Here is a 7,492-nt window from a genome sequence, read left to right as displayed (position 1 = left end):
CTTCATGAGGTAGTCACCTGGAATTCATCTCAATTAACAGGTGTGCCTTGTTAAAAGTACATTTGTTGAATTTTTTTCTTTCTTAATGTGTTAATGTGAGGCAATCACTTGTGTTGTGAGGGGTGGTATACAGAAGATAGCCCTATTTGGTAAAAGATGAAGTCCAATTTATGACAAGAACAGCTCAAATAAGCAAAGAGAAACGAAAGTCCATCAAGACATGAAGGTCAGTCAATCTGGAAAATTTCAAGAACTGAAAGTTTCTTTAATTAAGTGCAGTTCCAAAAACCAAGTGCTCTGATGCAACTGGGTCTCATGAGGACCGCCACAGGAAAGGAAGACCCAGCGTTACCCCTGCTGCAGAGGATACGTTCATTAGAGTTACCAGTCTCAGAAATTTCAGCCCAAATAAATGCTTCACAGAGTTCAAGTAACAGACACATCTCAACATCAACTGTTCAGGAGTACGTGAATCAGTATTCTTGGTCAAATTGCTGCAATACAAAAACACTACTAAAGAATACCAATATGAAGAAGAGACTTGCTTGGGCCAATAAATATGATTAATGGACATTAGACCGGTGGAAATCTGTCTTTTGGTCTGATGAGTCCAAATTTGAGATTTTCGGATCCAACCGCTGTGTCTTTGTGAGATGCTGAGTAGGTGAACGGATGATCTCTGCATGTGTGGTTCCCACCGTGAAGCATGGAGGTGGTGGTGTGATGGTGCTTTGCTGGTGACACTGTCAGTGATGTATTTAGAATTCAAGACACACTTTACCAGCATGGCTACCACCGCATTTACGCCATACCATCTGGTTAAAACTGCACCACCGAGAGCATTCTGACGGGTTACATCACTGCCCGGTATGGCAAATGCTCAGCCTCCAACCGCAAGGCACTACAGAGGGTAGTGAGTATGGCCCAGTACATCACTGGGGCCAAGCTTCCTGCCATCCAGGACCTCTACACCAGGCGGTGTCAGAGGAAGGCCCTAAAAATTGTCAAAGACTCCAGCCACCCTACTCATAGACTATTCTCTCTGCTACCGCACTGCAAGCGGTTCCCGGAGTGCCAAGTCTAGGCCCAAGATGTTTCGAAACAGCTTCTACCCCAAAGCCATAAGACTCCTGAACATCTAATCAAATGGCTTCCCAGACTATTTGCATTGCCCCCCCTTCTACTCTGCCGCAATTCTCTGATATTATCTATACATAAGTCACTTTAATAACTCTACCTACATGTACATATTACCTCAATTACCTCGACACCGGTGCCCCTGCACATTGACTCTACCAGTACCCCCTGTATATATCCCCGCTATTGTTATTTTACTTCTGCTCTTTAATTATTTATTATTGTTATCTCTTACTTTTTGGGGGGCTTTTCTTAAAACGGCATTGTTGGTTAAGGGCTTGTAAGTAAGCATCATTTCACTGTAAGGTCTACAGCTGTTATTTTTGGCACATGTGAGATACATTTTGATTTGATTTGCGCTTAGTGGCACTAACATTTGTTTTTCAACAGGACAATGACACCTCCAGGCTGTGTAGAGCTATTTTACATGTTTTATTGTAAGAGCTATTTGAGCAAGGAGAGTGATTGAGTGCTGCATCAGATGGTTTGGGATGAGTTGGACTGCAGAGTGGAGGAAAAGCAGCCAATAAGTGCTCAGCATATGTGGGAACTTCAAGACTGTTGGAAAAGCATTCCAAGATGAAGCTGGTTGAGAGAATGCCAAGAGTGTGCAAAGCTATCATCAAGACAAAGGGTGTCTACTTTGAAGAATCTAAAATATATTTTAGGATTTGTTTAACACTTTTTTGGTTACTACATGATTCCATATGTGTTATTTTATATTTTTGATGTCTTCAATATTATTCTACAATGTGGAAAACAGTAAAAATAAAGGAAAACCCTTTACTGAGTATGTGTCCAAACTTTTGACTGGTACTGTACGTGCAGATGTCAACGTCCAGCCTAGTTAATGGGCTCATTTTTAGTGGTTTACATCTGACGACATAGCTGTTAGTATTGCTGCACTGCTGATTTATTAACCAACACTAAATAAGACCTGGGTTCAAATACTATTTAAAATATTTTAAATACTTTCTGATAGCATTTGATTTAGTATGACAAGAGAGCAAGGTGGGCAAAGTTTTCACTTTTGGGACTTGTCAATTTGTTCCATTGCAACAGCTCATTCAAGCACAGGTTAAGTATTTGACGTGTATTTCAGTATTTCAACCCAGGTCTGCGCTAGTATTACCATGCGCTGCATTATTAACAGGTGAGAACGCAAATATTTTTTCCCCGCACTGCGCTTTCAGGAGTGCGTTGGATTTGTGACTACACTCGATTTAGAAATGGCAAAACAGGTAGTCTGATTCACGTTTGAAAGTGCACTGAGGGGAAAACACTATCTGTAATGATAGAATCCCCAGCCTTCCTTTGCATTGTTTCCCTGTTATGTCCTATCCCGTGGTGTGGGGCAGCGCAGGGTGGTGTCGTTCTTTGCCTGGTCTCCTGGAGTCTGTGGGCTCATGGTTCTCCAGCTGTAGCCTGACAGTCAAAGTGGGAGGTCCATATTTATTTTCAAACCAGATGCTGCTCTTATCAGAAGGCCTTTCCTTCAAGTTTTACTTGAATAATATGGAATTACCATAGCTTGTATTTTGCTTATCAGTCTCCCCTTAGGCTGCATGAATATCATATCACAACATTTTCATTTTTAAAAATGGTTTAGCAGTATTTTACTATATTTTATGTCTCTGAATAATATACTCTATATATACACAAAAGTATGTGGACACCCCTTCAAATTAGTGGATTCTGCTATTTCAGCCACACCCGTTGCTGACAGGTGTATGTATATATTGAGAACACAGTCATGCAATCTCCATAGATAAACATTGTCAGTAGAGTGGCCTTACTAAAGAGCTCAGTGACTTTCAATGTGGCACTGTCATAGGATACCACAAGTCAGTTTGTCAAATTTCTGCCCTGCTAGAGCTGCCCCGGTGAATTGTAAGTGTTGTTATTGTGAAGTGGAAACATTTAGGAGCAACAATGGCTCAGCCGGGAAATGGTAGACCACACAAACTCAAAGAATGCGACCGCAGAGTGCTGAAACACGTAGCGTGTACAACTTGTTTGTCCTTGGTTGTAACACTCACTACCGAGTTCCAAACTGCCTCTGTCAGCACAAGAACTGTTCGTCAGGAGCTTCATAAAATGGTTTCCATGGCCGAGCAGCCGCACACAAGCCTAAGATCACCATGCGAAATGAAAAGAGTTGGATGGAGTGTTGTAAAGCTTGCCGCCATTGGACTCTGGAGCAGTGGAAACGCGTTCTCTGGAGTGATGAATCCCTCTTCACAATCTGGCAGACCGACGGACAAATCTGGGTTTGGTGGATGCCAGGAGAATGCTACCTGCCCAAATGCATAGTGCCAACTATGTAAAGTTTGGTGGAGGAGGAATAATGGGCTGGGGCTGTTTTTCATGGTTACCAGTAGGCCCCTTAATTCCAGTGAAGGGAAATCTTAATGCTACAGAACACAATGACATTCGAGACGATTCCGTGCTTCCAACATTATTTGGTGAAGGCCCTTTCCTGTTTCAGCATGACAATGCCCCTGTGCACGAAGCAAGGTCCATACAGAAATGGAAGAACTTGACTGGCCTGCACAGAGCCCTGACCTCAACCCCATCGAACAGCTTCGGGATGAATTGGAAGTTCCCACAGCAATGTTCCAACAAGCCAGAAGAGTGTAGGCTGTTACAGCAGCAAAGGGGGGACCAACTCAATATGAATGCCCATGATTTTGGAATGAGATGTGAGATGAGCAGGTGTCCACATACTTTTGGTCATGTAGTGTAAGTTCTAAATATGTTTTATGGGTAGTGCATCAATGTAGGATGGCAACAAAAGAATGTTCAGTGATTTTAATGGGTTTTCTCCATTCTCTCCCCGTCTGTCACCCAGTCTCTCCCCATCCTCCGCTCTGTCTCCGTCTCTCTCCTCGTCTTTTGCTCTCTCTCTCTTGGTCTCTGTCTCCCTCTCTGTAGAATTCAGTCACTCCTTCAGTAAGGCAGTGACAGGTGAGCCAGCCGGGAGGTGCCTGCTCTGGGCCAGATGCTGCACTGTCTGACTGACTGCTGTCCACATGAGTTTGAGATGTATGGCTGCTACTGAGGCCAGGAAGGCAAAAGGCAACCACTGAACCAGCTCGACAGGTCAGTCATGAGACATGAGGTCATAAGTCAAATAGCAACCATTCAGTCAGGACAAATCAAAACTGGTTTTGTAACTGAAAGCGGAAGTTACAATCAGATTGACACGTCCATAAAATGGAAAATATTAGGTATTCCTCCCATCTCTTCCATCACTTTCTTTGACCCTCCCTCACACTCCCTTCTTTCTCCCCCCCTTTCGTCCTCTCTATTTCTCTCTCACTCCCCCTCCCTCTCTTTTCATCTGTCTCTATGTGTCTCTCTTTTTCTCTCAGGTGTTGTTTCTTTCACCGGTACTGTGGAACAGATCAGGACCACGATGTTGGGTGCTAACCTGAAATATACCTCTTCCTATATTAGAACCTACTGATTATGTTACATGTATAATACATGTATATGGTAGGGGTCAGTGAAGGGTGAATAGTGTTAGGATCTAAAGGAATCAAGTCGAAACTCACGGACGACTAGTAAAGCTCAAACCAAGTTCAGACCCCCAAAGGGTCTGACAGCTGAACAGACAAAATCATGTTTTCACCAGCACCAGTATTTATACTCCAATTTGGGTGAAGTCTCCTCCTTCCCTCTAAACATTCCATCTCTGTTGCTAGGCAGGAAGTTAATAAACCGGGTAATAAACTGTTCCTTCTCCCTTAATGTGACCTGGGCCCCATTACTCACTAATCCACAGCTCTCCGCCCTTATAAGTGACTGCAAACATGTGATTGCTTACCTTTACTCAGCACATTCCAAACTTAATTGCCTCAACCATACTATGTCACTCCTCATTTCCATAGGATACCTGATGATTAACACTATTTCAAGTTTAGGAGTCCGAACACATCAATAGGAACTTTGAATTTGGAAGTACAAAAAGTTTGTCTGTTCAAACATGTTCATTTTGAATATGAATATTTCTAAGCAAGGAGGTAAAGAGCAACAGTCTAGTCTCAGTCCCTGATAAGACAGGCCAGTGGCTGTGACACTAGGACCCGGAGGTACGTGGAACTCAACTCGAGATAAAGCCAACAGTTGAAGAGAGAAGAAACCTCAGGGGTCCACCCTGACGACCCTTTAACGACAGTCACTCCCATGAAGGTTCTAGACTTAAGCTGGGCCATGACAATACCAGTAAGAGGAACAGACTCAGTTTGTGCCTAGCAACAGAGACAGATTGTTTATCTTAGACATACAAGGAGGGGACTCTGCCTAGTCAGAAGGTATAAATACATGTTTGTGTGACTTGAATGTTGTGTTTGCAGCTGAAGCATCCAGTAGGTTGAATAAAATTCTTCTGAGCCTTTTCTAGTCGTCCGTTTGAGTTCATACTCGTTTAGTTCAGAACCTAACAATGGGTTGCAGGCGAGAGAGAAAGCTTAATGCCCACATCACATGAAATTGAGATATTAATGTAGGCATGGTTTGAATAACGGGGGGGACTAAGGCACCCACATAACAAATCAGGACCCTCCCATTAAAATACAAAGAACAATGTATTTTTATTCATTTACTTTTCCACCTCTGGCATCCCCAAGAGTCAATGGGTGGAAGTTAGTATAGAATATATTATAGTATTTTAGCTCTACTGTAACTGAGCATGTTCTCCAAATGGAAAGGTCATTTGTGTGAGGAAAAGATGGTATAATACAAGTGAGATTGTAGTAAAAGTGAGAACTAACGATGAAGCAATTCACGTGAAGAAGTTAAAAGTAAGACTATTGTCTCTCCGGTATTTCAATAAATGACTAAATAAAAATAAACTGACATGTTAGGATTTGGCAATTTGAGAAAAGCGTGGTAGTTAAAAGTTAGACCATTGGCAAGACTGGTAATTCAACAAAGTGATCTGTTTTATTTCTGTTCATTCTTTAATTACTCACGAGGTCATGTTGAGGTTAGTGAATTGAAATGAGGCCTTAGTGTATAAAAATTGCTTTTTTTTACCTACCTGTATAATAAAAAAAATGATTCTGCATGTTTGTGCAAAGGGCAAATTCCTGACCTGAGAAACATGACAACATACATAGATAGACCTTTACCTTGAACTTTTTGTCCCCTATTGACATTAATCCGTTTTGTCTTACGAGAGCAAGCCTCATATATGGTATATGAAGGTCCCAATGAACCTGTACCATAATACACACACACACACACACACAATGTTTTGGGTGTGATTGCCCACATATGGACTGTGGTCTAAAGTAGTGCACTAAATGGGGAATGGGGGGGGCATAATATGCCCACATATGGACTGTGGTCTAAAGTAGTGCACTAAATGGGGAATGGGGTGGCATAATATGCCCACATATGGACTGTGGTCTAAAGTAGTGCACTAAATGGGGAATGGGGGGGGCATAATATGCCCACATATGGACTGTGGTCTAAAGTAGTGCACTAAATGGGGGATGGGGTGGCATAATATGCCCACATATGGACTGTGGTCTAAAGTAGTGCACTAAATGGGGAATGGGGTGGCATAATATGCCCACATATGGACTGTGGTCTAAAGTAGTGCACTAAATGGGGAATGGGGGGGGCATAATATGCCCACATATGGACTGTGGTCTAAAGTAGTGCACTAAATGGGGGATGGGGTGGCATAATATGCCCACATATGGACTGTGGTCTAAAGTAGTGCACTAAATGGGGAATGGGGGGCATAATATGCCCACATATGGACTGTGGTCTAAAGTAGTGCACTAAATGGGGAATGGGGTGGCATAATTTGCCCACATATGGACTGTGGTCTAAAGTAGTGCACTAAATGGGGAATGGGGGGGCATAATTTGCCCACATATGGACTGTGGTCTAAAGTAGTGCACTAAATGGGGAATGGGGTGGCATAATATGCCCACATATGGACTGTGGTCTAAAGTAGTGCACTAAATGGGGGATGGGGGGCATAATTTGCCCACATATGGACTGTGGTCTAAAGTAGTGCACTAAATGGGGAATGGGGGCATAATATGCCCACATATGGACTGTGGTCTAAAGTAGTGCACTAAATGGGGAATGGGGGGCATAATATGCCCACATATGGACTGTGGTCTAAAGTAGTGCACTAAATGGGAAATGGGGGCATAATTTGCCCACATATGGACTGTGGTCTAAAGTAGTGCACTAAATGGGGAATGGGGTGGCATAATTTGCCCACATATGGACTGTGGTCTAAAGTAGTGCACTAAATGGGGAATGGGGTCTAAAGTAGTGCACTAAATGGGGAATAAAGTAGTGCACTAAATGGGGAATGGGGTCTAAA

The sequence above is a fragment of the Oncorhynchus keta genome, chromosome 23 (assembly GCF_023373465.1).
Source record: "Oncorhynchus keta strain PuntledgeMale-10-30-2019 chromosome 23, Oket_V2, whole genome shotgun sequence".
In the NCBI taxonomy this organism is placed as follows: domain Eukaryota; kingdom Metazoa; phylum Chordata; class Actinopteri; order Salmoniformes; family Salmonidae; genus Oncorhynchus; species Oncorhynchus keta.
This window is presented reverse-complemented; position numbering follows the sequence as displayed.